A 25,048-nucleotide genomic window follows, 5' to 3' on the forward strand; every position below is an offset into this window, starting at 1 on the left:
TCATACCTTGGGACATTAACCTGCCATGCATGTTTTGGGGATGTGGGAGGAAACGGGAGTACCCGGTGAAAACCCACGCAGGAATGGCGAGAGCATGCAAAAACTCTCCACAGAATCGAAGCCCGGCCATCTGCACTGTATGGTGTCATGTGATTGATATATACAAGTGCTGTTCAAAATAATAGCGGTGTAATGTGACGAACCAGAATATCTCCGTTTTTTTGTCCATTTTTTATTGTTACATAATTGTTACATTACAGATTCTCAGAAAACAAACAAGACCCGACATTCACAGTCGGCACGCTCCGAAGGCTGTGCAATTGGGCAAATAGTTCAAAGGGGTGTGTTCAAAAAATAGCAGTCTGCTGTTGACTGTACAAAACTAGTTTGTATTTCCCCCCCAAAAAAGGGAGAATTTAACAATCCTAATATTTAGTTGCATGACCACAGTTTTTTTTTTTATAACTGCTTCACATCTGTGTGGCATCGAGTCAACCAACTTGTGGCAGCTTTCAGTTGTTACCGTATTTCACTGCACATGATTGCTTAACAACTTTCCACAATTCATTTACATTTCTTGGTTTTGCTTCACAAACAGCATTTTTTTTTTATATCACCCCACAAGTTCTCGATTGGATTGAGATCTGGGGATCGGGCTGGCCGCTCCATAACATTAATTTTATTGGTTTGGAACCAAGACTTCGCTCGTCCACTGGTGTGTTTGGGGTCATTGTCTTGTGGAAACACACATTTCAAGGGCATGTCCTCTTCAGCACAAGGCAACATAACCTCTTCAAGTATCTTGACATACACAAACTGATCCATGATCCCCGGGATGCGATAAAGGGGCCCCAACACCAGAGTAGGAGAAACATGCCCAGACTATAATACTTGCACCACCATGCTTCACTGTATTCAATGCGCACTGAGGTTTGAATTCAGAGTTTGAGAGTCGTCTCACACACGGTCTGTGGCCCCTGGACCCAAAAAGGACAATTTTACTTTCATCAGTCCACAAAATGTTCCTCCATTTCTCTAGAGGCCAGTTGATGTGTTCTTTGGCGAATTGTAACCTCTTCTGCACATGCCTTTTTTTGTAACAGAGGGACTTTGCGTGGGATACTTGAAAATACATTTGCTTCACGCAGACGCCTTCTAACTGTCACAGCACTTACAGGTAACTGCTTTGATCATCCTGGAGCTGATCATTGGCTGAGGCTTTGCCATTCTGGTTATTCTTCGGTCCATTTTGATAGTTGTCTTCCGTTTTCTTCCACGTGTCTCTGGTTTTAAGGCATTTTATATATATATATATATATATATATATATATAAAATCTGAAGTTAAAAAGGAAATAGAACTGGAGTCAGTGGATTTAGAGTTGAGCTCTCCCCCCGTTGCCACGGCAACAACATCCCAACGTTGCGAACATGTGCTGATGTTTAACACCAGCGCGGTATTGGCACCCGCGTGAGTGCCATCACGTCCATTTTTCATGCCAACCCATGAAAAATGAACATTTCCTCCCGGCGTGAGGAAGATGCGACGAGACGTCCTCCGCGTCTTCCTCACATCATCATCATCATCATCTTCATCACGGTGGTCCTCATCTTTTGACGCGGTCCTTCGGCGTCACCCCGCTGTGGGGCGCCGGCGTTGACATTGAGAGCATGCGACAAGGCCCGCGCCCGCCCGGGCTGGACGGCGCCCCCTGCAATATGAACTCTCATTTGCGCAGCAGCTGTGCCGAGCTGAGAGCATCAAACATTGAAGGAAACAGCTGCCCGCCATCCGCCGCCGCCATGAACATGCCCGCCTCGTCGCCCCCCCCCCCCCCCCCCCGCGCCATCGCCGCCACTCTACACTCTGGCCACACAAAAAAAAGCCCTCGCTCTTTGCCAATGGGGTGCCGCAGGGGGATTTTGAATCCTCCGACAGTTGTAAAGGTGTGACCTCACCAAATATTTGGACGAGTAGTCGTGAAAGGAGAGTTTGAGGCCTTCCGAGAACCGCTTCGAACAGCAAGGCATACCGAGGACTAGTTGTTACCGTTGTAGCGTTGTCGATGTTTTCTGTAATGCGTTCTGTTGCATTATTGTTATTTTATGTTCAGTGATTATGTACATTAGAGATCATAGACCAACAAATATGAAGTAAACACATACATGATGTCATTGAATACGATGTAAGCACGAGAGAGATGAACGTTAGAAATCAAAGAAAATAAAATGTAAAAACTAACCGTATTTGCCATTGAGGCCGGGTTGCGGTTAGCCTAGCCTCACTTCGAGCCCAACGTCTCTGAAGTGACGAATTTGTCAGACAGGCGGCGGCGGCATCGGAAGCCATTTCCTCGGAGACGCGCTCACTAATTCACGTTGGCTTTAACGGCAAGTGACGCTTGCACGAGCAGGGGAGCATGAAAGGTGGTCCGTTATCACGAGCGACTGCTCGGAAGTACGGCAACGCGACATCGCCTGAACCTCCGCTGGGGCCCGGACCTCCGGCTGGCCCTCGGCGCCTGTCACCGATGAATAATGGAGCACAGCCAGTGTACAGTACTTGGTGATATTCAGACTGTAGATTATAAAACAAGACAAGAAAATAAGATTATATGATCTCCAACTTACATTTGTAGCTTGATACCTTACTTTCAAACCCTGACCATGAGCAAGATCATATTTTGACGTGACGTAAATGAAGACGTAGTGAGACACATTCTCTTTTTGAACCTGACATGATAGTAGTACAGTACATTACAGTGTAGTCTTCTTTTAATTGTATTTTTCTTAACATTTGTAGAAAGAAGTCATCGTTACAACATGATTGGGTTAGCTGCGTTGCTACGAACGTGGCACCTGAGCTCTTCATACGAGGCTCGACTAATTCATTTACACTCAATGTAAGCGTTGTTAAAGTTGTTTTTGGTTTGAGTGACTACGGCGGGAAGCAGGTGCCATACTGTACGCTGTTGCGTCACTTCCGTCATAAATTAATATCCTTTATTCATTACTCCGCGACAGATAGATGGATAGATTTTTTTTTTTTTCATTCACGCACTCTTCATTAGCCCGCTGTGCACGCTTTGGCCTCATCGCCGCAGTGTGGTTCAGAGCATGCAGACAACATACCTCGTCTACGTTCATTAAATGACCAGAAGAAGACAGTAGCCGACATGACACCAACGAAGAAGAAATGGCCGCAGCCGCGCCCGCGCAAGAGAGAGCAGGATCGAAACGTTTGGATAAGAACATTGGAAAGAGTTGAAGGCTTCGTACATGGAAAAAAAAACTGAGTGGTGGCGCTTCATGGAAGGCGAGGATTGCTAATTGACCCGATTTGGAAACAACCATGAACGAAGGAGTTAACAGGTAAGCACAGCTGGGCTGCGAATAGTCAATGTGAACGAAATTAAGGAGCGGATTTGAAAGGGGTTCACAGATGACAAAATGAATAACTAAATATAAAAAAAGAGATATTGATCAGGCAATACTGTTCATGAGCGTAAATCAAGATTTGTATGTATTTCAGTGGTAATTTTTTTATTTTTATTTTGTGTGTGTGTAGTTTTACAGGACTACACGTAGGGAGGCCAGAGAGATGGTATTGAATATATATATACTTTTTAAAAATATAACTTCAGTAGTAGCAGTACCGACTATAGCGCGGGGCTCCCTATACCCTTGAGAACGATGGTATATGAGAAATTAAATTTTAAATCTGTCATGACTCACAAGATATACGTCACACATGCAAATGTAAATATGTATAAATGCAAAAATGTAAATGCGTATAAATACTACAATAGTCTAATCTTAATCCTTGGATTGTATGGAACGGGTCTAATCTGGTCCACGCGTATGATCATCATCATCATCACCACGGCGATGATGAATTGATAAATCCACGTGCAGACAAACAATAATAACACAAATGAACAAGCGGATGGTCGGCTACCTTGACTATTCTAATCCTCATGTTGAGTGCGCCACATCTAGTTTAATTAAAATCTCGACAAATAAATATGTATTAAACATTCATTTTGATTAGTAAATCGAAAATGTGCACGTAAAGAAGGCGAGAAAACATATTTAGCAGCATCACACAAGCTAACAACAAGTTCTCCAGCTAGCTTCACGCGAGAAATAATGTAGCTTGCGCATGCTAGTGCTTTGTCTACATTGCAGGACTGACACCCTAATTCAAATTTAAGGCCTTAATTTGAAACGCAAACCTTTGCTAAAAATCTCAATCTTGTCTTGAAACCCTCATTTAAATTTATTGTCTTCAAACCTTAACCCTTGTTTGAAACCCTAACCCTGGTTTCAATCGTTTTTACGAGTTCCAACTCTAACTTGAAGCTCTGTCAGTTGTTTAAAAACCTAACCCAGGCTTGAAATCCGCAACATCTCTTAAATACTTGAAACCCGAATTCTGGTGCAAAACTCAAACTTCTGCTTCCCTCACGAGCATGAAAAAGACAACCAGACACTTCTTGGCGACCATTCATGCTCTCTGACATTGTGATATCGATTTGTGCGGCGTGAAAGCGGTTTAAGATCAGCCGCTTAAACCGGTCGTTGGTAAGTCGGTTGCTACTTAGTTTGCGAACACGGTTAAGCCCGGGTTGGGGGCGGGGGGTCCCCAGGACCAATCCCACCCTCGTTTGTGACATGCCACTCGCTTTACACTAAATGGGGATTACCTTGCACTCCCATTTGGAGCTTTTGTTCACAAAACAATGAAAACCAGCAAGTCAACCTGCCTCCACCCAGATTTCTACTGAGCATCACGGCAGATTTGCGCTGGTCACCAAAATGGGAGTTTCCATTTGGGACATGTATGTGAATGGACAAACCAAGGGACAATGGGTTGTTTAGTTTTATGCATGTGTAGCACGTGGGTGGAGAGCAAGTGTGAAAACATCTGTCAGCGGGTAACAAAGCAGCGCTTGCAGATGTTCCTCTACTGCGACCTTGCGAAAGGAAAGCGTCCCCCCCCCGCTCGCGGAAAAAAATGTGGCATTAAGCGCCACCTTCTGCTTTCGTCCTGACACAAGATGGACTCTAATGCATATTTAGCCTAGCTTAGCTGAGTTTAGGGCCTGAATGAAGATGGAAAGTGTAACAATAAGCCGCGGATTTAGCGGCAACAATAGGGGCAACCTACATTTGACTTAATCTTTGCTGGGATTAGCGCGCACGGCTAACGGCGGAGGATATCAAAATGCATTTTTTTTTCTCTCTGTTGCGGCGGGATCACGACTTTCCTCATATGCTGCCGAATTACCCGCCCGAACGGTCGCCATTAAGGGCTGGGATGTCATGACTTTTGTGTGCTAATGGCCTCCTTGTGTTTCCAAAGGGCTTAGCATATTTTATTTTACTTTCCATTGTGTGTGTGTGTGTGTGTGTGTAAATGGAGAGACACATGTTAACATTTTGCATGTCTGTGTGTAACAGGCAAATATTGACTTTGTGTTGTAGTGCCAACATACAGAAAAAAAAACAAGGTTGGCCGGTCATTTGAGATTTGTAATTTACTTTATTTCTGACTTTTGTTTTCAGATTTGCACTGGAGATATGTGTATGTATGTATATATATATATATATATATATATATATATACCCCCCCCCCCCCATAAAAAACCCCCAACTGAAAACTAACTGAATGTAAGAAACAAACGTTAAAAACAAAGTAAAAACAACTGATGAAAAAATGAATAATAATCTAAAACGACGGTGATCCTGGGCGATATTCATGTAGTTATGAATGGACAGACAGATGATTCCAGAATTATGTGAGATGACAGACACGCATGTTGGGATCAGACGCGTATAAGAATGGACAGACCTTCACTTTGTGTCTTGTTTTGTGGACGGACTCACTTTTGGTGAAATAATATCCAAACTGGCAAACATTTTTACACGATATGTGAATCGACATCCATACGTTGCCATTTCACACAGAATGGCAACGTTGGAATCTCATTTGCCGGTGACATGGCGAAGCCAACAAACGCCCAGCTTCTCCCTGCTTCCTCTGCCGCGCAAGCTAGCGAGCGCGAAGTCACGGAAAGGACAAGCCGCCCTACGCGACGCTATGCTAGGCTAATTGCTCATGATGAATCAAATGGGGCAGCCCGCTCTTATTATTACAAGGAGATAAATTGCGCCAACACTTCGAGGCTGCCGGCTAGCGATAGCGTGGCTAACGGCGGCGTAGCATCCGTCACGCTAAATAGCTCGCTAGATTATTGCGGGGCAGCGGCGGCCATGTTGGGGAGATAAGACGCGGCGGGGGAGTCGGATGCCGAGGATCCCTTCTCGCTGACGGCGCAGAGCCAAGGGCAATGACGGCTAAGTAATGTGTGGATTATTGCAATTAGCCTGGCAAAGTACTTACAGGGATCAAATTAAAAAATTCATTAAGGTGCACAGTTAATTAAGGAAGACTTTTCGGGGCGTACGGGATAAATTATGACGCCTATTAAATGTGTGACGGGCCGCCCGGGCTCCCTGGCGGCAAGCGCGCTGCCGCTTAGCAGCAATAACGTTAGCCTGCCTACTTTTTTCTTTATCCCCCCCCCCCCCCCCCCCCCCCCCACTGGTTTATTTTGAGTGCTCGTATTGTGCGGGTGGACTGTTGGCCAAAAGGAGTGATTGCGGGCCTACTTTGATGGGCTCGGTCGATGGATCGCCCTCCCCAGCCGTCAAAACTGGAACCAAAGCCGGAATTTGGGTTTTAAACCTTGCCAGTGGGCTCGGACACGAACTCATATTTGAAAGTCTAATCCAGACCGTAATTTGAAACCCTAACCTTGGCTTTACACTATAATTTAAAAGCCTAACCCTTTGTTGCAACTCTAACCGAGTCTTGAAACCCTAATTTGAATTCATGAACCTTGTTTAAAACACTCACCAAACGTTGAAACCCTACAAATGGCCTGAAACCCCAGAGTAATTTCAAACCCCAACTCTTGTGTGAAACCTGAATTTTAAACCCTAAATTTGACACAATAAATGGAAACCTTATCCCCGGAATTGAAACTCAAAGATCGATCTGAAACCCTGATTTTTAGTCCGGACATTTTCTTCAAACTATTATTTGGAACCCGAACATTTGTGAATTTGAAACTCGACCAATTTTGAAACTTGAACCCAGACTTTGAACCCTAATTTGACACCCCACACTTGGGATCACACTGTAATTTCCAACCCTAACCTTCAAATCCTAATTTGAAACCCGAACGCAAGCTCGAAACCCAAAGATTGTCTTGAACCGCTACCTTTTGTTTGAACCCTTACCCAGTACATTTGGTGCGAATCAAAACAAAAAGTTTTGCCCCGTAAAAAGTCCTTTGGTGCCCGAGTGCATCGGAGTCAACTTAAAAAGCGAGCAGGCCGTCAAAACCGTACCGAGCGCTCGTCGCCGGGGATCCGCGAGGGCATGAAAACTTTGGTGCGAGATGAAAGCGGCGGAAGCTTTTGTGGTAATTTCCCTTCCGTCTGTCCCCGGTCTGCTGTCTCTCGGCTCCGTAATTAGAGTGCCGCGGCCGCGTCTCTAATCCTGACGGCGCTTCCTGATTCGGGCGCCATTGTCTGAGCGCCGCGACGCGCTCGTCCGCGTCCTTAAACGGGCAGATAAGGCTCGCCTAAGCCTTTGAAATCGGCCCCCGCCGCACGTGACCGACGTAGGGTAAGACCTTATTCAAGAATAAGGTCAGGATTTTGTGCATTTCATCATAGTTATTATTATTTAGGAATGGGCGAGCACCAATGTCAGCTGTCGGTTTTAATCTTATTTTTCGGTACAGGTACGATACTGCCCATACCAGCCACCGACTGACATGGAACGAGTCCTCCTCGGCACGATCCTGCGGCCGTTTGACACACGAGCGAATCATCATCTGCGCTGCAAAGAAAGGTCATCATTTTTTTATGATTGTCTTCATTGAAATTTGACACAGTGTATCAAAAAGAGAACAAGAGGTATCGGTACTTGGTATCGGGGGCGGCGAGAGTCACTCGTCGGGAAGTTCGAACGCGGCGAAACCAAAGCACAGCGGCGGCATCCGAGTTGTGGGCATGGAGCCGCCGGCCCCCGCGCCCCTGGACCCCCAAACACCACCAACAACCCCCCCCCCACCCCACCCCACCCCCTTTTTTTTTTAAAGTAATGATGAAGTTCCCCTTGAACATGATGTCAATATGTTGACGTGCGGCCGCTCGTGCCAATACGCTGCCGCCGCCTCCTGCGAGCATCAATAATGAGAGCGGCAGGTGGCTTAAAGACCCCCCCCCCCCCCACAAAAAAAAAAAGAAAAAAAGTAAAAGGAGCCATCTGTTCACCACCAGGGGAGCTAAGGAACATGTTGACATATTGCCACGAACGTTATGAAACACACGCTTCATCATTTCACCGCCGCCGCATCGTGATTCATCCGTTAAAAAAAGAAAAAAAGGGGGTCGGCGCGCGACATTTCTTACTTTGACGTGCGAAACGTTGAATCACCAAGCGGACGCCTTCTGAGACGAGTCGTGTTTTCCAGGAAGGCGGATCTTTGATTTTCAAAGCGGATCTTTTTGAGAACGGGCCTTAGCCTGACCCCGCCCCCTCTCATTTGGAAGACGGATTTTTCTAGAATCTTTTGTCGTCGCAACGCGGTGGTCGGGGCTGTCACCAACAAATCTTCTGAGAATTGTGAAGCTTTTGACTTCGATCAACATTTTGTGGTTGTTTTTTTTTTTTCATCATGAGTAACTTGACACCTGATCGAGTGTGTCATGGACTTTTCCGGATGATTTCAAGATGTTTCGTTTACTCCGGGTGCCAGTTGTAATTCTGCGTAATCAAAACAACACCACTGCCGCGAGTGGTTGATCTCAATTTGTTTTGGGGGGAGGAGGGGGTGCACAGGATCATTTCCATTACATTTTTAGTTAAAAAAAAAAAAAAAGAAATCTCATTTACTCAGATACTTCCTGCTTCGTGGCTCGCTCGCAAGTCGGCCGCGGCGCGCCGAGGAACAAGCTGCAAGGTTATATGGATGTTGATGGGGAGAAGCTGCATAATTAATTTGTATATTCTAGCATGACAGATGTTTGATTTTGGCCCTAAAAGTAATTAATAATAAGAGAGTGCGGCGAGAGGCAGATTGCCGCAAGATTATTTATGAAGACTCCTCACGGAGCAATTTGAGCAGCGTGTGTGTGTGTCACCTGCTTCCTTAGCGGTCCCAGCTGTTAGCCTAGCTTTTAGCACTCTCTTGGATGGAGATTAATCTCGAGAAAGGGGCGGGGAGAGAAAAAACGCAAAACAAGGCTGTAATTGTCGACAACAACGTGGCGGGATTTCCACTAACGGGATGCAATTTAGATCAAAGACACCATCAAAGACAATCTACCGTTACTTGGAATGCAAATGATGGACTTTGAAGATCATCGACCATTGAACGGGACGCAAATGTGACACTGTCTTGTCCAGGGAAACCGAGACAACGAAAGTGTTTATAAAAAAAATGATGAGATGTATTTAAGAAAGAAAAAAAAAAAACACCGTTCACAGATCTGTCGAGGGAGCCTCCCCCCCTCCCCCCTCACCCCTCCCCGCGTCTTGCGCTCTCATCTGATCTTGTTGGGAGGTGGTGAAGGTCAGCGGAATCAGCGTTTTGAGCAGCTACACAGAGTACAGACGGGCGCATGTGCAGGCAACTTTGCTTATCCGCAAAATAACTGGTCAGCATTCAATGGTGCAGTTACTTCCGTTTCGCGCTTGTCAAATTGCCGTCACGACACCTTGAAAATAGTTTTGCGAGATCATGGGGGCGACAGAAATTAGAGACCATAAAACATGGCAAGTGCGCGTGAGACGTCAGATCAATAAATGCATGTCCACGCGAGATCACGGGCCTTTCGACATGGCAAACATTGAGTAGGATGCAAATATGCTCCCGCGGTGAGAGCCGAGTGTTGAGCTTCGCTGTGAGCGCCGTTATGAAGCTCCGCCTGACTTCAGATGATTAAAAAAGGAAAAGCAATGCATGGCGGAATGTTGACAAAGGGCTGAAAGTCATCTCCGTAACGAGGCTGTAAATCAGCCGCGGAGGCAGTTAGCGCAAAGTCGACGTGATTGTTTGAATGTGCTGTGCTGATTGAAGCCGTCACGCCGCGTGACGCGTCTCGTAGCGCCACCACATTGTCTTCGCAGCGCAGCGAGGAATCTTTTCTTATTTATTTATTACTTAATAGCGCCTTCGTAGGCCAAGACTTCAACACCGGCCTCTCTCTCTCTCTCTCTCTCTCTCTCTCTCTCTCTCTCTCTCTCTGTCTCTCTCGTATGCTGGAAAAGGAAACTCAACCGCCAAAGCCAGTCTCAAATAGCAACACGGACTTTGGTAGACCTCACGAGAAAAGCCACAAAAAAAAGAAAAATAAATAAGCCTCAAGAGGCCAGGGCTCGTTTTGGCTGTTTCCAGTTGCCCTTCAAACACAAACTCACGCAAGTTTTTGAAAATTCAGCCCCCCGAGGCCGGTTTTACTGAGCAACGTAAAATTTGGTCGACATGTCCCTTATGAGCAGACACAAAAAAGTCTCATGAAGCCATACCTGGAACGAGACAGCAAGGCAGGCGTTTAAGTTTGAAGAGGGCCTTTCCAGGACCACCCCCCCCCCCCCACCCCAACTTCAGTTACCAATTTAAGATTTGGGTTGCATGTCCATGTGATGAGAAGACCCACAAAAAAAGTCTCAGGAAGCCATGCCTGAAACAGGAAGTTTGAAGCGTCGATTTCAGGGGACATATTGAACACTTCCGGTGCTGCTTTCAAGGAAAACCGTTTTTGAAAATTCTGCCTCCCAACCCTACGAAGCGTTTTGTAAAACGGTCGAGATGTTCTGTATGAGCCAAAACCCACAAAAAAAAGTCTTCGGAAGCCATGCCTCAAAGGGCACACAAGGCAGCCATTTTGATTTGAAGCAGCTATTTTGGCCATTTTGGGGTCCTCGAGAAAGGGACTACTGTCTCATTGTGCTCATTTTTTTCATTACCACCAAATTTGAACCACAAAGAGTAGACAAGTGGGTGACAGTAAATTGTTTTTTTTTTTTGTTTGTTATTGTTTTTTTTTGTCAATGCATGTGGCCAAAACACGCAACAAAATTTGATTCCAAACAAAGACGAGACAGTCATCCGGAGGCGAAGCGATTTATTCCCAAATCAATCCCTTCCTATCGCAGCTTGTTTCAATTCCGTCAGCACAGATGAACAAATAAACAAAATGATATCCATGAGGACAAACGATTTTTTTTCTTTGATGAAAGTGTGAATGTTTGCCAGGGAAGGCTCGTTTACGGCGGATGCGCACATAGACGCTATACGAGCGGCCGTTTGCGTGAGTGATGGGCCACCGCCGCGTCGGTGTTTATGACAGATTTCCGGCCTGCATTTCCATTCCACTTATTTTGCCTTTAATGCATGTGTGAATCAATTAATTCCGCCGTCATAAAAAGGAAGGCCGCCGTAAAGTGTGCGCCGGAGTTAATGAGTCCGGCATTACCACATCATTACACCAGCTGGCATAACGGAGCATGTGTTGTTTGTCATAATATGTGCCGACACGCTTAATAGTCATAAATTGTTTGCTACGTCGTGTTTGGTGACAAAGACGGAGGGCCTCGCGCACTGATTTCAGCCTGGCGCCGTCACCCCGCCGCACGCCCAAAATGAGCTTACGGGGATCAACGGGCAAGCCGCAGCACCGAAACGCGTAACATCCAAAACGCGGCTGCAACATTTAACGCGTGTTCCGATTTCCTGTGCCGCAGTTGTCTGACTTTTTGTGACCCCTGAGGCGTCGTAGGGAGAAAGTAGAAGGCTGATTGGTTGGGAAGTCACTCCGATGTCACGACCATCCCTGGAAGGCTGTCAAAATCAAATCGCTCGACAAAAACAAAACCAAAAGCGCCCCCAAGATTTGAGAGAATTTGGTCCATTTTGGTCAGAGTTGGCCCTTTTAGGGCAATTTCTGATATTTCCAATTGTCCTAGATATTCGTTTTTGAAAATTCAGCTCCCGAAGCCTGTTAAACTTGGCAATGTGACATTTGGATCGTGTCAATCGCGAGTCGACCCACAAAAAAGTAGCAAAGTGAAATTTGGTTTGTGTCAATCGTGAGTAGCCCCACAAAAAAGTAGCAAAGTGAAATTTGGTTTGTGTCAATCGCGATTAGACCCACAAAAAAGTAGCAAAGTGAAATTTGGTTTGTGTCAATTGCGAGTAGAGCCACAAAAAAGTAGCAAAACGAAATTTGGTTTGTGTCAAAAAAGTAAGACACTCAAAAAAGTAGCAAAGTGAAATTTTGCCTGCCAATCACGAGTAGACCCACAAAAAGCAGCAAAGTGAAATTTGGTCTGTGTCAATCACAAGTAGACCCGCAAAAAAGTCTCAGGAACCCCATGCCTGAAGTCTGACACTTGGGCTTGCAACATCAACATTTGAGGCCCGTTTTAGATTCTTCCAGGTGCCCTCCAAAGCCGACTCATCCCACTGAAGTTGCGAAAATTTGAGTATGGGCCGTTTCGTGTGGATAGAGAACCGCTGTGATGCGAGTTAAATGCCATCCTTTTGATTAAAGAGAAAAAGAAAGCGTCCGTATTTCAGATCAGAGGCGGCAGCATGCGAGACAAATGAGTCCGTTTGATTTGGTTAACATCCGGGCCAAAACGAAAGCAGTTTTTGTCGGAAAATCTCTGTGAGAAATATCGACACATTTCATCCAAGAAGGACTTCACCTCAAAAAACGACGTTTACTTGCAATCGAAGCCATATGTTTAAGGATGCGCGCACGATCTTTGGAGATGAAATGAAGGGTTATGTTCGGAGAGGAAAACAACCAAAAATCTCCATATTGAGAAAATGCATTTCATCTCTTGCCCCCGTGATGAATTCCTTAATCCGCATCTCATTGTGACGAGCCATGTAATTACATACGCCGGGATGAATAATCCATCTTTTCAAGCTGCTTGTAGTAGCAGACGCGACATCAGTGGATTACGCCGACTTTCGCTCGCAAAGTCAGCGTCAGGCGGGGGGCTCTTGACCCGGAAATTTCCTGGATTCTGAGGTAGCGTCAGAGGTTGCGACGTGGTCGGTGGAGTCCCTTTGGCAGTGCCCAAAGCGCACCTGTTTTTGACCTGCTTTGCGGTTCGGTTGACTGCTTGCCGTTTCACGAAATAACTCGATATTTGGGGGGGAAAGTCAGAGCACGTTTCACTCTGCAACATGAAATGTAAGCATTTCTTTCACGAATAGATTCACCAAAAAAAAGAAGCTGTAATCGTAAAGGCATCAGATGTCTGACGACTTGGTTTTAAGCTCTGATTTGAAACTTCTTGAACTCAACCACAAAACTCTATCTGAGGATTTTTTTTGGGGGGGGGTGACACGGGGACTGATTCAGACCCTGCATCCAGCGTTACTGGGCAATTTAAAATTTGGTACGTTTGTCTCTCAAGAGGTGACCCACAAAAAAGTCTCAAGAATTCATGCCTGCATAGACACAGAAAGGCTGCCAAGCAATTATGGAAGGATCATTTCAAGGAGTCCTTTCAAGACAAAAACTCCTTCTTGAGAGTTTATGAAGATTCAGCCCTGAAGTTAGGTTTGGTAGACATGTCATGCCACAAAAACATCACTGCCTGAAAGGACATGGCAAGGCGACCAATTGGGTTTGGAGCGGTTTTTCAGGTACCCCTTGCGATTTCCAAACAAATTTGGAAAGCATGTCTATCATGAGTAAACCCACAAAAAAAAAAAGTCTCAAGAAGCCATACCTGAAAAGGCTTGCAATTCAACCATAAGATTTTTTCAGCAACATGAAATTTAGTAGGGGCGGCCCGGTAGTCCAGTGGTTAGCACGTCGGCTTCACAGTGCAGAGGTACCGGGTTCGATTCCAGCTCCGGCCTCCCTGTGTGGAGTTTGCATGTTCTCCCCGGGCCTGCATGGGTTTTCTCCGGGTGCTCCGGTTTCCTCCCACATTCCAAAAACATGCATGGCAGGCTGATTGGACGCTCTAAATTGTCCCTAGGTGTGAGTGTGGGCGTGGATGGTTGTTCGTCTCTGTGTGCCCTGCGATTGGCTGGCAACTGATTCAGGGTGTCCCCCGCCTACTGCCCGAAGACGGCTGGGATAGGCTCCAGCACCCCCCGCGACCCTAGTGAGGATCAAGCGGTTCGGAAAATGGATGGATGGATGGAAATTTAGTAGGCATGTTTATCATGAGCAGACCCACAAAAAAGTCTCAAGAAGCCACGCCCGCAAAGATACAGGAAGTCTGCCATTTTAGTTCGAAGCATACATTTTGGCAATTTCCAGGTGTCCTCTAAAGGAAAAAGCTCCATTTCCTTCCGGCTCTGTCCGCTTCTGCGTGTTGTGCAACGAAGCGACGCGGAAGCCAACACTTTGAGGAGTCGCGTCCCGAGTGCCGCGCGGCGACTCGAGGAAGCAGATGGAGTTTCGCGCAAGCTCGCTCGGTCAGCGCGGCTCATAAGCTGCTCAAGATTTCATGTCTGGGCCCATCCTTGTCACAGCTTGTATCACCTCGGCGACAGATGTCACCGACAGCCGATCTAGCCAAGCCCCCCCCCCCCCCCCCCACCCCGCAGCCCCTCTGCCCTAATCATGTGTGATGATCCCGGCGTGACTCTGCGCTGTGGGAAATATGTCTGTCAATATTTCCGCCGCGGGCAGATGCACCGGCATAGCGCCTGCCCGCGTCCGTCTTTTAAAGTGCTGACTGCGGTTTCTTCCCCTCCTAGCGTAGAACAAACAAACGGGCAGTGAGGTGGGCTGGCCGGTTGGCAAGCGCGATGTGGAGCGTGGGTGGACGTTTCCGCCCCTAACTTTTTGCTAGTTGGGACTCTCAAGATGGATTCTGCGGCTTCGTGTAAAACCTCCAAATACGGCGCAACGTTGTCCAAGTTACTTGGATATTTGACCATCTTGAATTTCATTTACATTGTATGTTTCTTCTCATTGTATTTGCCAATATCTAGTCATCTATTTCATGTTATGTGTATTTGTTTGCCATTTATTTTCTCAATAACATCTTTAATATTTTTTTTCATCCATTTTCCGATCCGCTTTATCCTCACAAGGGTCGCGAGGGGGGGGGGGGGTGTGTGTGCTGGAACCTATCCCAGCTGTCTTCGGGCAGCAGGCGGGGGACACCCTGAACCGGTCGCCAGCCAATCGCAGGGCACACAGGGACGAACAACCATCCGCGCTCACACTCACACCTAGGGACAATTTTGAGTGTTCAATCAGCCTGCCATTGATAATTAAAGCACAGTTGTAGAATAAAACAAATGTAATTATTTTGTATTTATTGCTGACCTTGTTCACGTTGATGGCTGTCATTAAGTTCTATTAAATTATAATTAAATTCTATCTATCTATATATCTATATATATATATATATAGATATATATGTAAAATTTTGTTTTTCCTTTAAAAAAAGCCTAGTTTTCACAGCATGCATTAATCGTGATGTGAAATTCTCTCTGTTGTTTTTTCCCCCAGTCTGACCCCCCGTCTGCAGATGTGGGTCACGTTGTGAGTGAGGTGAACTTGCACGGAGTCCTTGTTTGTGCGTTTTTGCTTACCTTGCGCTTTGAGACGGGTCACGCATGTCCTGTGACATCGTCGTCGGCATGTTGCGCCACACCGAGCGCGCCGTCCCTAAAACACAATGTGGCATATGCTCAGCTAAGGTGGCGCCGTCAAGTATTTTTGCCGAGCTCAGCAACACAAAGAAAAAACCCTCGGGGGCCAAAGGTTTCCAAACGGTTTCCCATCTCGGACCATAAAAGGGAGGGAGAAAAAAAAAATGGTCGCGTTGCATATTTGTGTGTGCCACTGGCTCGCGAGCTCGGGCGCCGGAAATGCCCCAAATTCCCCCCAAATGGTCGCTTCCAAGGCAAATGGCTGACTAACGGGTGTCTTTTATGGGCATTGCGTCCTGAGACTTTTTTGTGGCTCTTTGTCACGATAGACAAGCCATCTAAATGATCTGTCGCAATGTTGCGACTGTCTTCGGGGGGGGGGGGGGGGCAGGATTTTCGATAGATTGGCTGGCCAGTAGCTGGCGTCCTCCTGTGTAGCCCTTCCGACATATGCTGGCACGATAATAAAAAAAGGTGGCATTAAAGATGGCAGCAGATTGAGTTTTGCTGGGGTCCTCCACGCGACGAGTCCCTTCCTTCCCCTCTGGAAAGCTTTTTAATATAAGGCAGTTAACGCCGGCGGCCGCAGTGATGATGATGTGTCTTCCGCGCTGTAATTTACAGCCACCGGTGCTCCATAAATGGGGGAAGGCATTGTTAAATATTTCCATTATGCACAGAATGTCGGCGGGTGGTTGTAAAAAAAAAAAAAAAAGAAGAAAAAAGACTGTGCCACTGCCTTTATGGCTCTCAATCTGTTGTTGTTGCCAGCCATTTTGAAATCTGTTCAAATTCAGCGAATATCTTAATGCGCATGTTAAATATCAGCGCAGCTTTTTACAAAGTGACTCCGGAGGCCGCCGCTCTTTGACCGGGTATTAAAAAAGCCCGCCGCCGGCGACTCTTCTCCCCATAAAGACTGCCGGCTTTTTACGACTTATCCCCCCCCCAACACCCCTCCTCTCTCTCTCTCTCTTTTTTTTTTTTTATATGCAGAAATGATACATCTTTCTTTAACGGTGCCGTAAAGGTTACACAGTCATTTAAGCAGCAGTTGCGGGCAGATTGATGTTGATGTCGCGGACGGCGGCCAATGAGAAGCGGGCGCCCGAGCGGACTGGATGACATTGGAGATACGCAAAGGAGTCAAAGTTGGTGGCTCAAAGTGCTCCGATAAAGACAAACGTCTCCTTTGGCAGTTTGACGAGCTTCGCCGATTAAGCGTTTGCTTCTCGCGCACTTAACGTCTTTGTCGAGTTTATGTGGTTCACATTTGCAAGCGATCCGATTAAATCTCTGGCGCTCCGTCGTTGAAGGATATCGGGATAGGATCAAAATGACCCTAAAATGGCTGCTTCAAATCAAAATGGCGCTCTTGCTGTGTCTTTTGGAGCCCGGCTTCCTCTTTGGATAATTGGAGTTCAAAACAAGAATTTCAAACCATATAAATGATTTGAAACCCTCATTTCAAACCCTAATCATGGCCTGAAACCCAGAGCATATATGGAGTTTGCATATTCTCCCCGTCGCTACGTGGGTTTTCTGCGGGTACTCCGGTATTCCGCCCCCCCCCCCCCCGCAAAAAAAAAACAAAAACATGCATGGCAGCTTGCTTGGACACTCGAAATTGTCCCAAAGCGTCATTGTGAGCGTAAAAGATCGGCAATTGGCTGGCGACCGGTTCAGGGTGTGCCCCGCCGACTGCCCCTCGACAGCTAGGATAGGCTCCGGCACGCCTGCCACCCCGGTGAGGATAAGCGGATCGGAAGATGGATGGAAGGTTGTGAAACTCGAATTTGGAACCCCCACCCAGGGTTGGAAGCCACAATTGAAACACAAAGCCGCTCTTTAAAGCGGCATTTTGAAATCTACATCCAAAATTTGTTTCAGTGGGTGTCAACGCCCATCAAACAGGATGCTGCTCAGTTTATTACAAGCAAACGTGTCTTTGCCTATTCCCCTCAAATCTACCCCCTCCCAGCACCCGCCACACACATTTCCTCCACTGCCCCCCCTACCACCACCACTATGCCCCCCATTAAAATGATCTCTCCCATTGTCTGCGGATGCATCAAATGTGGTTTCAGTTACTGAGCGCGGTGCAGATTAAGAGCTCAAACATCACTTTAGTTAAGGGTCAGAGGATTAGGAGGGGAGCGGGGGGGGGCCGGGGGGGGCTCCCATATCTAATCTAATCTAATAGCATCACTACCCCCGACACCAACAATGACATCTTCATCATCATTGTCATTATAATCATCATCAGATGTCTATATATATATATATATATATATATATATATAGACATTTTTTTTTTATAAAATCTGAGTCAAGGCTGAAACTTCAAACTCGACTGACTTGAAACCCTAACCCAGCCTTAAAATCCCAATTTTTAAACGCAGCATTGTTTTGAAGCCCAACTGTGAAACCTTGTAGAAAACATTTCAAATTGGCTCCAAACCCTCATTTCGAACAAACCGCTGGGAACTTTCACAGACTTGAAACCTAACCCTAATTTGAAACCCCAACCCTGCCTTCAACCCCTAACCCAAGTTTAAATCACGGCTTTGGAATCCTAACCTTGGCTTCAAACGGTAGTTTGAAACAATTTTTTACTTTTTATTTTTTAACATCCCAACCCAGGCTTGAAACCCACTAGTGAAATGCAGCAAGGAGATCTTCAGGCACCACAGAAACTTAAAAAAAAAACATGTAAAAATTATTTCTAATAGATATAATATGGCTGAATAAAAAAAAAAAAAAAAGGGATTTTAAGAGGTGCTAAATTAGACAAACAGCGCGTGTGCAATTAGGTATGCTAATGTAGGGGTTCAAGAGGTGCGTTAGCATTAGCATAGTGTGCACGCATATCAATGAGCGCTAAAAGTAACGTCACCGACTAATTACACAGAGGCTGAATAATCGTCTGAACGCTGGCGCAGGTTTGGCTTTACTGCGATGATTCTTGCCAAACGTTGGCTAACATTTAGCATTGCGCCATGCGAACACTTTGATTCTGGTGCAAAGAGTGTGCAATGCGCTCGTTCAAGATGCTACATGGCACCAAGACGAGCACAAGATTTAAATTCACTTGTTAAAGTAAGGTGGTTTCTTTGTTAAATTGCGATTAAAATTTTTAAAAAATCTGAAAAAATATATATTTTGATTGATTTCAAAAAACCTTTTTATAGTAAAAATTGAACTTTATTGTTAGATAACAATTTATTTTCCTTGAAAAAAATCGATCTCTATTCTTGTAATTCCAGACTTTTTTCTCAACGGTATGTGGCGACCACGATTGAGAAAACATGAAAGTCGCAACTTAAGAAAAAGCCAACTTGATTCCCGTAACTTTTTTTTTCCCCTCTCAAACATTGTAAGGCATACCCCCCCCTCCAAAAATCAACTTATCTCCAAAACTTTATTCGAACAATAACAAAACTTTAAATATTTAAATATTTTCCGTCTAAAAAAAAAAAATCTTGATTCAATTTCCATTTAAACTTTCTAAAAAAACAAATTGGACTGTTTTCATGTCCACCTTATTTTTTAAAATCTGGCTTGACTGCGATTACATCCTGACTTTGTCCAACATGTTTTTTAATAGGTTTAACCTTTGTAAAATCTCCGTTACGCCGTGATATTCGGCAATGTCATTTCCCTTAAATCTGTCTGTTCCCTCATCACGTCCAAATCTAATTCCATTATCATCACCCCCCCTGCCCCCCTAAAAAAATGTGCTGATTGGATGCACGGTGAGCCGTGTAATCCAATCTGAAGACCGCCTTGGAAAAGATATTGCATTTTGGAATTTGAAGCTTGCCGGGAGGTCATCGAAGATCAGGTTTTTAATAGTGGCGACGACATGGAACAAAAAACCAAAACAGGAAGTTCAACTAGTGTAAACAACACAGGAGGGATCGTCATGTCATCTGTTAACAGGCACCGCTGAGGAAATGAAGAGTCTTGGTTCTCCAAAACTATTTCTTAAAGGAAAAAAATAAAACTGGCTACAAGATGACTTTTTATCCTCTCAAGCTTTAAAAGTACAACTTTATTCTGAATTGACATTAAAAAAAAAAAAGTTTTTAATGACATTTTCATTATTTTCGTCGTAGTGCATTTTAAACGTTTTAAAATAATAAATTGCAACTACTCGCCTGAAACCCCTTTTGTTTTTTTCTATTCTCCTAATGTGACTTTTTATTTATTTTTATTTAAAATGTTCCAGCAATTCTTTTTTTTTTTTTTAAGCTTCTCGTAGCAGAAGGGGCTGTGCTTTAAGCAGCTGCTTCACTAAGTGTGGCGCAAACATAAAAAAAATAAGCCCGGCAAGGTCTGGCGGCGCCCTGAGGGGAAATGGTGGGTTGTGGGGTGCGCCCGTGAGGTTGATTGATGCGGGACAGGAGTGAAGGTCTTATACCTGAAAGCGAGTCGCGGTGAGAGTGATTCTTAGCGGCCTGATTAAAGTTTAAAGTTGTAAGGACGCATTAGCGTGCTCATCCCGGGATTTACCGCTGCGTTCCCTTGACTTGACTTGATTTAACACTTGCCGTTTTTGAATAAACATCCTGTGAGGTTTCATTAAACGCCCCCGAAAGGCGGAACAAAAAAAAAAGTGCGGTCCAGTTTGTCAAAATATTTACGACAGGCCAAGGATAAACGCGTCGTTTCCCAAATGACCTCAAACACCGACAAAATACAAACGCTTTTTTTTTTTTTTAATATTCAAAAACTGCACCAATTCGAGAGTAAAAATTTGCGGTGACTATCGTACAGTCAAAACATAACATAACATAAATCAGCCTAGCATATCATAGCCTAACATAATGTAACGTATTGAAAGCTATCATAACTTGCCGTATCCCAGTCACACCTAGCATATCATAGCGTAGCATAATGTGACATCACCTTCTCTGTCATATCGTAGCATAGCCTAGCAATACGTAAACCACCCTGATCTGGCTTGATTTAGCAGAGTACAAAATAATTCATAAAACATGGTAGGCCTAGAGTGGTACGCGGATAAAGACTAAAAATGTTTTCACTCTACAAATACAAAAGAAATACATTCAAAACATCGAATATAATCAAACACAGGTGGAGGTGACTGCGCGATGAAGAACTCCACCAAGCTACTATCGTAGCCTGTGAGGAACATAATGGATCAGGAAAGTGATCTAAACTGGCCTAGCATAGCATGACCTTCATTCGTCCTAAATTGGACAGATGTTAGCAAGAGCAAAGACAACTGCGAAAAATTGTCAAATCAATCCTGAAAACGCTAATAGCAGACAACACAGGCTAACAGACATCACCAGTTAGTCAAAGGGTTCATATGTGTTTTTTTTTTTTTCTTCCTTTAGCATACGCTAGTCGATTCTTTTACCGCTCTGTGCGTGTACCCGAGCGTCCCAGGTGAGGGAGCGTGCGCTCACTGAAGTGTGACGACCATCTGTCGGGGGCCTCGCTAACATGCAGGTGCATCGCTACGTATCTTAGCACGCGAGCTACAAATACACATTAGGTGTGTGTGGGGGGGCTGGTGACGTGACCCTCAGAGATTCGGGTGTTAAGTCAGACCTCATGGTTAAGTCATGCTTCATTTAAATGGGTCTCAACAGAAGCAAAATGATGACTAAATGTGGACTAAAATGACCCAGGACATGAACTAATTTAGCCTAGCATAGCATTGCAAAAAAAAACATTTGAACTTAATCCCAAAGTAGCACAGAGCAGTATGAAATGGTGGCTCCTCTGAGTGGCGACAAGGAATGCATATAAAAAACTAAAAAAAAAAAGTAAGAATAAGGGTTTATGTCAAAACGGGGGAAAAAATCTCATTCGTGCAACTTTCTTTGAATCATAAAACACAAGTCTTATTCTTAAAAGCAATACAACTTTTTTGGTTGAAAATTACAACTTTATTCTCATAAAGTTTAGGTGGTGCTCATAGCCGAAAAGATGTGACGGTTGTGTCCGTGTCTCAGGATTTATGGACTCGATCGTAGCATAGCGAGCTCGCGCTACGCCATATAGAGCACATGCTCAACCAATTAGGTTTGTCGTTATTTGCGCGGCAACCGCTCTGCCCTAACTCTCTTCCTTTTGATGAATTGCCGCGCAGATGTTAGCATGAAGGCATGCTCTAATCCTGCGCATGAAATTAAACCGATATGCTGATCTCAAATATTTAATAAAGAAGCATATAATCCTAATATGGAAGGATTGTGGAAGGGAGGGCGTACTTTAGAGGGGCTACGTGCAGAGGCTAAATCCAGGTGTATGAGGTCCTAAATCGGGCAGGATTAGCAGAAAGGTTATTGTAATTTTTTAAATAACACAAAAGCAGATTTGATTATTAAAAAAAAAAAAAGGCCCAGTGGGACCATCTGTAACCACTACTTGGTGGACTCATGTTGATTTTGTTGTTGTTGTTGTTTGATTGCAATTATGAATATTGTTTTTCATCTTGTGGGGCCAGCTGGGGGCACGTAGCGTGATTGATGTCCTGAAGGCAGGCCATGAGCCCAAATCCAATATTTACAGTCAACCGTAAACCTTGGTCATTTGGTTTGGGTTCACGGTCCCACGATTTCCCCGATGTTCTTGTAACTCTCTTGTTCTGCCATCCATTCATTTTTGGTGTAATTCCACTGTCAATCACCAGAAAGCAGCAGACTTTTTGAAATGGTGCAAATTGGAAAGAACGAAAACAGGAAGTATTTTCAGCTCAGACAAGTTTTGGTTTGAGTTTCTTGAACGTCGAATCCTTTTCAGTCCTGATTTTTATGCCTCCGAAAAGAGATGGCTGTCAGTTCATTTTTATAATTCTACATAATTATTCATGGATATCGTGATAGAAGTTTGTTAGTTTCATAAAAGGAAGATTTGTTTCCTGAAAAATGAGGAGTCTCAATGTGTTTTCAAGTGTGTGTCAAGACTTTTAAAAAAAACAAGTGCCGTAAATGCAATAAAAACATGCCTGGGGAGTATTTAAAATGGGTATTTTTATATTAGTGATTTCACTTATTGCCGGGGTACTGTGAAATATAATTCCCGCCGTGATGGGGGGGGGGTGGCGTTGTTGTATACTGGCAAAAATAGCATTGGTTAGCGTAGCATAACATAACATAACATAACCCAACATCTAATTTATCACAGCACATCCACACAACAGGACATATTATGAACAAAAGTATGAAATATAAATGCCGTACAGCGTACCATGACTCAACCGGCCAATTAGCCTAGCCTAGCCTGGCATGGCATAGCATAGCATAGCATGCGCTGACTGCATTGGCTGCTGGATAGCCAATAGTGAAACGGAGCTTTTTCTTCTTCTGGTAAATTTCGATTGCAGTCACAAAGTGGCAAAGGCATGTGAGGACTAGAAAGTGCTGACAGTGACGCACCGCTGTTCTCGTGTTGGTTTCCCCTCCCCGAACCCCCCCACTCACCCCCTCCATGCCGGCGCACCCCTGGGCGGACTAATGTGACACCAGCCGCCTCGTTTTTGAAGCTAGGCTCGCAGCTTTGGGTGACAGGTACGCCAGGCGGCATCAGCGTATCCCGGCGCGCCGACGCCCGCCCGCCGGCCCTCAGGTTCATGCGTTGTGACGGCTATTCTCTGCCGCTCGCCCGCCCGCCCCGGGGGCCGCCGACGCCCAGTTGCAAACAGAATCATTTGGTGGGGAGCGCTTGTCTGCTCGAGAACAACTGGGGAGCGCCGTGCAAACGGAATAACTTCTTTTGTTTTTACGTGGGAAGCAGATTGTGTGTGTGTGTGAACCGACGTCTCGCGTTCAGTCGTGCGGAGTCCACGTCGTCATTGTGTGTGTCGTTGGAGTCGGGATGCATTTGCGTCGCTCCTCGCTGTGACCTTCACATTTGGGGACCTTCTTGACGCTTTGCAAGCTGTCGCCTCCCACAAAGTGAGCCCGCAGTTTCCCACGATGCACTTTGGGTTGATCGCTGGTATTTACAGCTGATGAGCACAGCGCAGCGGGGTGGCCGCGCCTCCAAGTATGCGCCCGGTCACGGTCGTGCTCTCGCGGACACCAAGCGGTCGGGGGTCTTTTTTTTGGGTGGGGGGGGGGCAGACAAAGGGTCAGCGGGTCCATTGGTCACGGAGTTTGCCACGTGACTGGCGCTACCTTTCCACCGCGACAACAGAAGCCTCCCGTTGACCTTAAAAAAACCCCAATCAAGTGGATTCACAGCTTCTTCGAATTTACACGGCGGCTTCAGGTTAGCTCTGCCTCGACGGGTTTCAAGTACAATGGTGGTTTCGGGTTGCGGGTTGGCGTTAGGGGATAAGGGTGAGGTCTGATAAATTTTGAATTTGAAGCACCACACAACCAACGAGTCTTGAGACCGCATTTCCGGTCCAGCATTTCTCTTACGTGTCTGTCCAAACATCTTTGTCTTCTTGGGAACATTCCGGAAGAGAGCGACAGATCTCCCTGCGTATGCGTGCAAGACAGAATACATTATCACCAAACAACAAATGTCTGCTGTCCCGCTTTGTGGGAGGAAGTGCTCGTGTGACGCTCAGACATTTGGAGACGGAACACTTTCGCGGCGTTTCTTTACACTTCGGACTTTTGGCAGGGAATTATCTCCTCGTTCTTCCCGCGCGACGGACCGACGGGAAGGAAACAAGCGGCCGAGTTGCGGCCGCAGATGCTCACCGCTGCCGAGTCTTGACGGCTTTGTCAGCTCGCACCTGTCAGGTGCGTCGTGCCAGGCGTGCCGCACTCCCATCACTTCGTTACAAAAACTCCTTTAATTCACACGCACGGCACACGCGCGCCGACATGCCAAAGCGACAGGTGGCACGAAAACGGAAGGCTCCGAGTTCGCTTGCGCAAAAGAATGCGTCTTCACACCAAACCGAATGTGTTCGTCACGGATCGACGGCACCGCGACGACTTTTTAAAAGAGATCGGTTATGAGATATTACATCACCGGCGAACCAAGCGACCTGTCAACAGATTCAACCTGTGGCCAACCAACTCGCCGGCTAACTAACTCGCTCACCGGTCGCCAAACGGGCTAGCTAACAGAGCAACGAGTTAACTCTCATCAACCAACCGTCAAATTCGCTGACCAACTAACCGGCCAACTGAAGAACTGACAGACTGAGGCCAAAGTGACTGACAAACTAAGTGAGTAGCTCCACAGAAAATCAATTAACTAAGCAAACGCATGTCGGTAATTCACTCAGGATCTGTCACAGCCATCAACCTACCGACAAATCATGAATGACCGAAAATCTCACCTTTCCAAACACCCGTCGACCAACTCCAACAGACTCCCCGAC

Source organism: Hippocampus guttulatus, chromosome 5 (genome assembly GCF_054856545.1).
Source record: "Hippocampus guttulatus isolate MCC_2025c chromosome 5, RoL_Hgut_1.0, whole genome shotgun sequence".
Lineage (NCBI taxonomy): Eukaryota > Metazoa > Chordata > Actinopteri > Syngnathiformes > Syngnathidae > Hippocampus > Hippocampus guttulatus.